Here is an 8,257-nt window from a genome sequence, read left to right on the forward strand (position 1 = left end):
TCTGTATGGACCTCGCTTTGTGCACAGTGGCATTATCATGCTGAAACAGGAAAGGGCCTTCCCCATGCTCTTGCCACAAAGTTGGAAACACAGTATCGTCTAGAACAGGCCTAGGCAATTCCATTATTCAGGGGCCTGATTGGTGTCACACTTTTCCACCATCCCTAGCAAACACACCTGATTTAAACGAATGCATTTTTAACTGAAGATCATGATTAGTTGATCATTGAAGTCAGGTGTGTTAGCTGGGGCTGGGACAAAAGTGTGACACCAATCAGGCCCCCGAGGACTGGAGTTGCCCAGGCCTGGTCTAGAATGTCAAGGTATGCTGCAGCTTTAAGATTTCCCTTCACTGGAACTAAGGGACCTAGGCCGAACCATGAAAAACAACCCCAGACCATTGTTCCTCCTCCACCAAACGTTACAGTTGACACTATGCATTGGGGCAGGTAGCGTTCTCCTGGCATCTGCCAAACCCAGATTCATCCATCGGACTGCCAGATTGTGATGTGTGATTTATCACTCCAGAGAACGCGTTTCTACTGCTCCGGAGTCCAATGGCGGCGAGCTTTACACCACTCCAGCCAACGCTTGGCATTGTGCATGGTGATCGTAGACTTGTGTGCGTGCGGCTGCTCGGCAATGGAAACCCGTTTCATGAAGCTCCCGACGAACTAACAGTTCTTGTGCTGACCTTGCTTCCAGAAGCAGTGTGGAACTCAGTAGTGAGTGTTGCAACCAAGGACAGACAATGTTTATGCGCTTTAGCACTCAGTGGTCCCGTTCTGTGAGCTTGTGTGACCTACCACTTCGCAGCTGAGCCATTGATGCTCCTAGACGTTTCAGTTGACCGGGGCAGCTCGAGAGGCTGCCTGGATCTTTAATTTAAAGACCCTTGCTCTGTTCGGTCTTAACGCAGACTTTGATCTGAAGCCATTCTTGTGATTTTTCTATTCATTGTTAATGTTTGTAGGCCTATGTAGCCAAATTGTATCTATGATCGTATGCTATGCATTCATGTTTTTCTATGTTCTTATATCTGAGAATTAACCAATGATATCAGGCCACACCCGGCCATGATTACAGACACCTGTGTGTGTCCTTTGACACTATATAAACTAGTCACCCCGCAGTGTTTGTCATTATACCCTGATGAAGACAGCTTGTCTGTCGAAACGTTGGTTATTAGGTTATTAAATTATTGCATCTGAGCTTCTAGAGTGTGCGGCTCTCCTTTAATTTCAAGTGTTCTACTCCGCTAGCCAGCACCTCGCCTAAATAGGTGTGTTTATTTTGCCTCTAGATTGACCGGGGCAGCTCTAGCAGGGCAGAAATTTGTTGAACTGACTTGTTGGGATTGAGGCATCCTATGACGGTGCCACGTTTACAGTCCCTAAGCTCTTCAGTAAGGCCATTCTACTGCCAGTGTTTGTCTATGGAGATTGCATGGAGGTGTGCTTGATTTTTATATACCTGTAAGCAACGGGTGTGGCTGAAATAGCCAAATCCACTAATTTGAAGGGGTGCAAACATACTTTTGTATATATAGTGTATGTGACATCAACAGAGAGGTATTTTTTCTGGGTGATCTAAATATTGCCTGGCTTTCATCAAGCTGCCACTCAAGAAAAAGCTTCAAACTCTAACCAGTGCCTCAAACCTGGTTCAGTCAAGCTACCAGGGTATTAACAAACAGCACAGGAATGAAATCATCCACATGTATTGATTACATCTTTACTATTGTTGCAGACATCTGCTCTAAAGCAGTGTCCAAATGTATCAGATGGAGTCATCATAATATAGTAGCCATATCTGGGAAAAGCAAAGTTCCAAAGGCCTAGTATAGTGTATAAGAGCTCATATAATAAGTTGTGTAGTGATTCCTATGTTAAAGATGTAAAGAATATTTGCTGGTCTGTGGTGTGTAATGAGGAGGAACCAGATGCTGCACTTGACACATTTATAAAATTGCTGTTTCCAGTTACTTATAGGTATGCACCCAACAAGAAAATGACAGTAAAACCTGTTAAATCCCCGTGGATTGATGAATAATTGTATGGTTGAGAGGGATGAGGCAAAAAGAATGGCAGATAAGTCTGGCTGCACTGCCGATTGGCAAACTTACTGCAAATTGAGAAATACATCTGACTAAACTGAATATATAGAATAAACTATACTATGAAACAAAGATACATTTTATAAAGAATGATAGTAAAAAGCTTTGGAGCACCTTAAATTACATTTTTGCCAAAAAGGCAAACTTGGCTCCATCATTCATTGAATCAGATTGCTTATTTATCACAAAACCCACTGAAATTGCCAACTAATTAAATACTTTTTTTATTGGCATGATTAGCAAACTTAGGCATGACATGCCAACAACAAGTTCTGAACCTACACATCCATCCATAACTGACTTGTTACAGGTTTTTGTTCTTCCATTTATATTTAGAGGTTGGAACGTTAACACGTGAGACCTATCGATTGGTGTCTCATCGTTAGTCAGTATGTGTTTCACCTGTGGTGGCTTGTCCATCTCTTTAGTCAGTATGTGTTTCACCTGTGCAGGCTTGTCCATCTCTTTAGTCAGTATGTGTTTCACCTGTGCTGGCTTGTCCATCTCTTTAGTCAGTATGTGTTTCACCTGTGCTGACTTGTCCATCTCTTTAGTCGGATGGTGTTTCACCTGTCCTGGCTTGTTCATCTCCTTAGTCGGAAGGTGTTTCACCTGTGCTGACCCAGGTGATATTTAAGAGTGGCTGGCCCAGTGCTCCAGTTGTCTTGAGAGATGTGAAGGATTAACACCGTCAGTTGGCTCTCGCTAGTAGACATTCCTAAAAACAATCCTTTAGATGATCATCCCCGCTTCCCTTTTGTTTTGGTTGTTGTTAGTGACTCTTTGTTAGTTCCCCCTTCTGTTTGAGTGAAACGTTTTGGTTTCTTGCTGGGGAACGTAACAAAATGGGGGCTCATCCGGGATCTTGTTTCCTGTGATAGTTGCTCTAATCTCCGACTGTGAAGCTCTGCTGTGCCCAGATATTTGAGTGTTCAAAATACACTTTTGTGGTAGAGTTGCTGTCACTGACATCCACCCTAATGGGTTATAAGATTGGTGGAATAATTTTATAAGTTGCAATATCACACAGGCTAGTTGGACGCATTTGTGGAAAACCCTACATGGGAGATGATAGATAAATGTACGAAGGCAAATCTGCTCATCACCGCAAAGAATTATGACATCAAAGTGGCATCTGGCGATCCAAAAGCAGTAGTCAAAGCGCTGATCGGTGGATGAGGAAAACTTTACGGAGAGGACTGATGAAAAGGGTGCTACGGGTAGTGGGGTGAGTCCCGTTGACGTGCAACCGAGGGAGTTAGAACTAAAGGCAAAGTAGGAGTAACATAAATTAGAGCTTGAGCACAGGGAAAGACGAGATGAGCGAACAACCAAAGAACAAGAACGTTGAACATGCAGCCAAACAACGAGATCAAGAGCGTGAGCATGCGCCACTGATTAGAAATGGCTCACTCTGGCCTTCATTCATTGTTCATTCATTGTTCATTTGACTGCCAATTTCATCAGTTGCGTTTATTGTTCTATTTATGTGTGAACGCCATATTTTTTTAACAGAATTTGCAATTTTATTTATTGGTTTAACATTATTCAGTTTACAAAAATGAGTTGGGAAATAACTTAGTTTTTGGTAGACATTTTAAATATGTTTTGATTGTATAAGAACTACCACAGTGCAATATCTGTTCTGTATACAGACAGATTGTTAGGACATATTATTATATACATGTGATATTAGAACGTTATTTACATTCATTTGTTGTGGTACCAAAGTGCAAAACAAGCCATGTTAATTGGTAAACTATTATAAGTTACATATATCATTGTGCAGACTTATTGTAAACATGCATCACTGAAGTACAGCATATAAAACATGTTGTTTCCTTAGATATCCTGATAGGTAATAGATTTGAGAGCAGATTATTCCATTAATGAATCTGAGGTTGGGTTTCACGTCCTCCTGTATCAGTGAGTTCATGGAAACCAAACTGCTTTGGACAATCCTGTGTAGTGTTAATAAAGCATTGTCCCACAACCGTTATTCAGGCTTCGCTCCCAAAGAGGAGACTGTCCGTTAGAGATCCCTTTTCTGTCTGTTTTATTCCATTGGTCGATGAGAAACACTTCTTCAAATGTATTATCCTCTTCTTTGTCCAGTTCTGTTTAAGAGTTGAGGATTTCCCACTAGATCTCAGAGTAAGTCCTTATCTCCGGTATGCTGATCCTAAGCTGTCAGGGAATATTTAAAACAGGTATTTGAGTATGGAATAGGTTTCTAAAGTGATCACTAGCTCCTCTGTGTGTCCTCAATCATGTAGTAATCTACTTGGAAAGTGCACACCCAGAAGGCTGAAACAGTTTACGAGGGGCAACCATACCTATTACATACATATTTCACAGCATTATGATGAACATTCCGTTCCCACCTCTGATTGGCTGCCAGGGTCACTCAATGTAAAATGCTGCCCTGACGAGGTGGCAGTAGTCTGTATGACTTGAATGGCGTCCCTATCAGCGCCCCAGGAACTGTAGTCATGGCAGATGGTCTCAGACCTCCTCCTGGACACCTTTTGAAGATGAAAAAGAAGACTTGATTGTCCATTGTCATTTTCAGATCATGGAATTTCCTTTTTTATGTTGCTTTTGAACCCTTTAAGTAACACGCACTCGTCTCAAACACACACAGACGGAGGGGTCGGAAACAAGGGTGAGCCATGGGTTAAGTCAAGTGCCTTGCTCAAAGGCACCACAGCAGGAGATGGCATCTAGGATACCTAAAATAGATCCCCACCTGTGCCTGTGTTCCATGGTAGGGAGACGGCAGCCTTGTACTGGAGGACGACAGGGAATCTCCCTCTGCGTCGTACTGCAAGCCCACTCGGCCACCATAAGGTGGGTTAGGCTCATTCTCTGTATAATCGGGGACAAAAATGATACTTACAAAACGGTCCTCTGAAGATACTCATGTTTTAAAACATGCCAAGGTACTCTACAGATAAGATTATTTTAAAATACATTTTTCGGAAGGGGGCAGCATTATGCCACACTTTTTAAAGTAAAATGAAATCAAAGTTTACGTGTTACGTGCACAGGATACAGCAGGTGGAAACAGTACAGAGAAATGCTCACTGACAAGCTGTTCTTCAGCAATGCAGTGTTCAATATCAAACAGTAAGAAGTAGAACATCCAGAATAGGATCATAAAAGAGCACGGAATCAAAACTAGGTCAGATAAAAGTAAAACACTGCATAACAATGGCATATTATAAATGTACCCCTTAAAACACAATTCTAGAAATAACCTATGACAGGTGAGGCAGAGTAGGTTTTAGACAGTGTACCTGTTAGGTCTGTTGTACTACTTGAACCAATCAAGTGGCCACCTGTATTTGGCCTGTTGGGCCATTCAAAGTCTTCCTCCAGCCACTGGTTAACTTGTTTTGTATGGATGTCTTTCACCCTGAAAGAAAGGGGGAGAGAGGAAACTTACTTTATGAGCTTACATTACTGATCATCGCAGTATGATCATTGTTTTGAGAATAATTATTGGTTAGTGTCATTGATTGCTACAAAGAAAATGTACATCCTCAACCAGGTTTCAAAGTTCCAACTTCTTACACAGTTATATATGTGTTGGAGGTCAGAGTTCATAATATCCAAATTCTATACAAGTGCATAGCTTTGTAATACATTTTTTGTGTTTCACCTCCAGGCTTGTTGTCTGTGCCAACATCTTACTCCTGTTGTTTTATCTTTACAAATCCACACATTAGCTTCTCTCGTGACTAGATGGTGAAGGGTTCTCTCATGACTAGATGGTGAAGGGTTCTCTCGTGACTAGATGGTGAAGGGTTCTCTCATGACTAGATGGTGAAGGGTTCTCTCGTGACTAGATGGTGAAGGGTTCTCTCATGACTAGATGGTGAAGGGTTCTCTCATGACTAGATGGTGAAGGCTTCTCTCATGACTAGATGGTGAAGGGTTCTCTCATGACTAGATGGTGAAGGGTTCTCTCATGACTAGATGGTGAAGGCTTCTCTCATGACTAGATGGTGAAGGCTTCTCTCATGACTAGATGGTGAAGGGTTCTCTCGTGACTAGATGGTGAAGGGTTCTCTCATGACTAGATGGTGAAGGGTTCTCTCATGACTAGATGGTGAAGGCTTCTCTCATGACTAGATGGTGAAGGGTTCTCTCATGACTAGATGGTGAAGGCTTCTCTCGTGACTAGATGGTGAAGGCTTCTCTCATGAATAGATGGTGAAGGGTTCTCTCATGACTAGATGGTGAAGGGTTCTCTCGTGACTAGATGGTGAAGGGTTCGCTCATGACTAGATGGTGAAGGGTTCTCTCATGACTAGATGGTGAAGGCTTCTCTCGTGACTAGATGGTGAAGGGTTCTCTCATGACTAGATGGTGAAGGGTTCTCTCATGACTAGATGGTGAAGGCTTCTCTCGTGACTAGATGGTGAAGGGTTCTCTCATGACTAGATGGTGAAGGCTTCTCTCGTGACTAGATGGTGAAGGCTTCTCTCATGAATAGATGGTGAAGGGTTCTCTCATGACTAGATGGTGAAGGGTTCTCTCGTGACTAGATGGTGAAGGGTTCGCTCATGACTAGATGGTGAAGGGTTCTCTCATGACTAGATGGTGAAGGCTTCTCTCGTGACTAGATGGTGAAGGGTTCTCTCATGACTAGATGGTGAAGGGTTCTCTCATGACTAGATGGTGAAGGCTTCACTTACTGCACGTAAACATTTATGTCACTCTTTGTGTTGTCCCTGATATTTGTAGCTGCTGTGTTGATCTGTAGTCAGTCTCACCTATGTAATTGTCGTCTATGCCAGGGCACATAGACCACCATGACCCCCACGGCTGCTATCACCAGTCCTGCCAGGGTCAGTAGCGCGGCAAAGAGGTCCCTCTTCAGGATAGGACCGTAGCAATCGGAGTCTAGGTACCAGTAGTCCTGGTTACATCTGTGTGGGTGGTGGATGGGACACAGAAGGATGGAGGGTTAAGTGGATTCATTGTGCTGGTTTCATGTTGGCTATACTGTATGTAGTATGTTGGCTATATGTTATATGTTGGCTATATGTTATATGTTGGCTATATGTTATATGTTGGCTATATGTAGTATGTTGGCTATATGTTGTATGTTGGCTATATGTTATATGTTGGCTATATGTTATATGTTGTATGTTGGCTATATGTTGTATGTTGGCTATATGTTATATGTTGGCTATATGTTATATGTTGGCTATATGTTATATGTTGGCTATATGTTATATGTTGTATGTTGGCTATATGTTGTATGTTGGCTATATGTTGTATGTTGGCTATATGTTATATGTTGGCTATATGTTATATGTTGGCTATATGTTGTATGTTGGCTATATGTTATATGTTGGCTATATGTTGTATGTTGTATGTTGGCTATATGTTATATGTTGTATGTTGGCTATATGTTATATGTTGGCTATATGTTATATGTTGGCTATATGTAGTATGTTGGCTATATGTTGTATGTTGACTATATGTTATATGTTGGCTATATGTTATATGTTGGCTATATGTTATATGTTGGCTATATGTTGTATGTTGGCTACATGTTGTATGTTGGCTATATGTTATATGTTGGCTATATGTTGTATGTTGGCTATATGTTGTATGTTGGCTATATGTTATATGTTGGCTATATGTTGTATGTGTTATATGTTGGCTATATGTTGTATGTTGGCTATATGTTGTATGTTGGCTATATGTTGTATGTTGGCTATATGTTGTATGTTGGCTATATGTTGTATGTTGGCTATATGTTGTATGTTGGCTATATGTTATATGTTGGCTATAAGTTATATGTTGGCTATATGTTATATGTTGGCTATATGTTGTATGTTGGCTATATGTTGTATGTTGGCTATATGTTATATGTTGGCTATATGTAGTATGTTGGCTATATGTTATATGTTGGCTATATGTTATATGTTGGCTATATGCTGTATGTTGGCTATATGTTATATGTTGGCTATATGTTATATGTTGGCTATATGTTGTATGTTGACTATATGTTGTATGTTGGCTATATGTTGTATGTTGGCTATATGTTGTATGTTGGCTATATGTTGGCTATATGTTATATGTTGGCTATATGTTATATGTTGGCTATATGTTGTATGTGTT

The sequence above is a fragment of the Salvelinus alpinus genome, chromosome 31 (assembly GCF_045679555.1).
Source record: "Salvelinus alpinus chromosome 31, SLU_Salpinus.1, whole genome shotgun sequence".
NCBI lineage: Eukaryota > Metazoa > Chordata > Actinopteri > Salmoniformes > Salmonidae > Salvelinus > Salvelinus alpinus.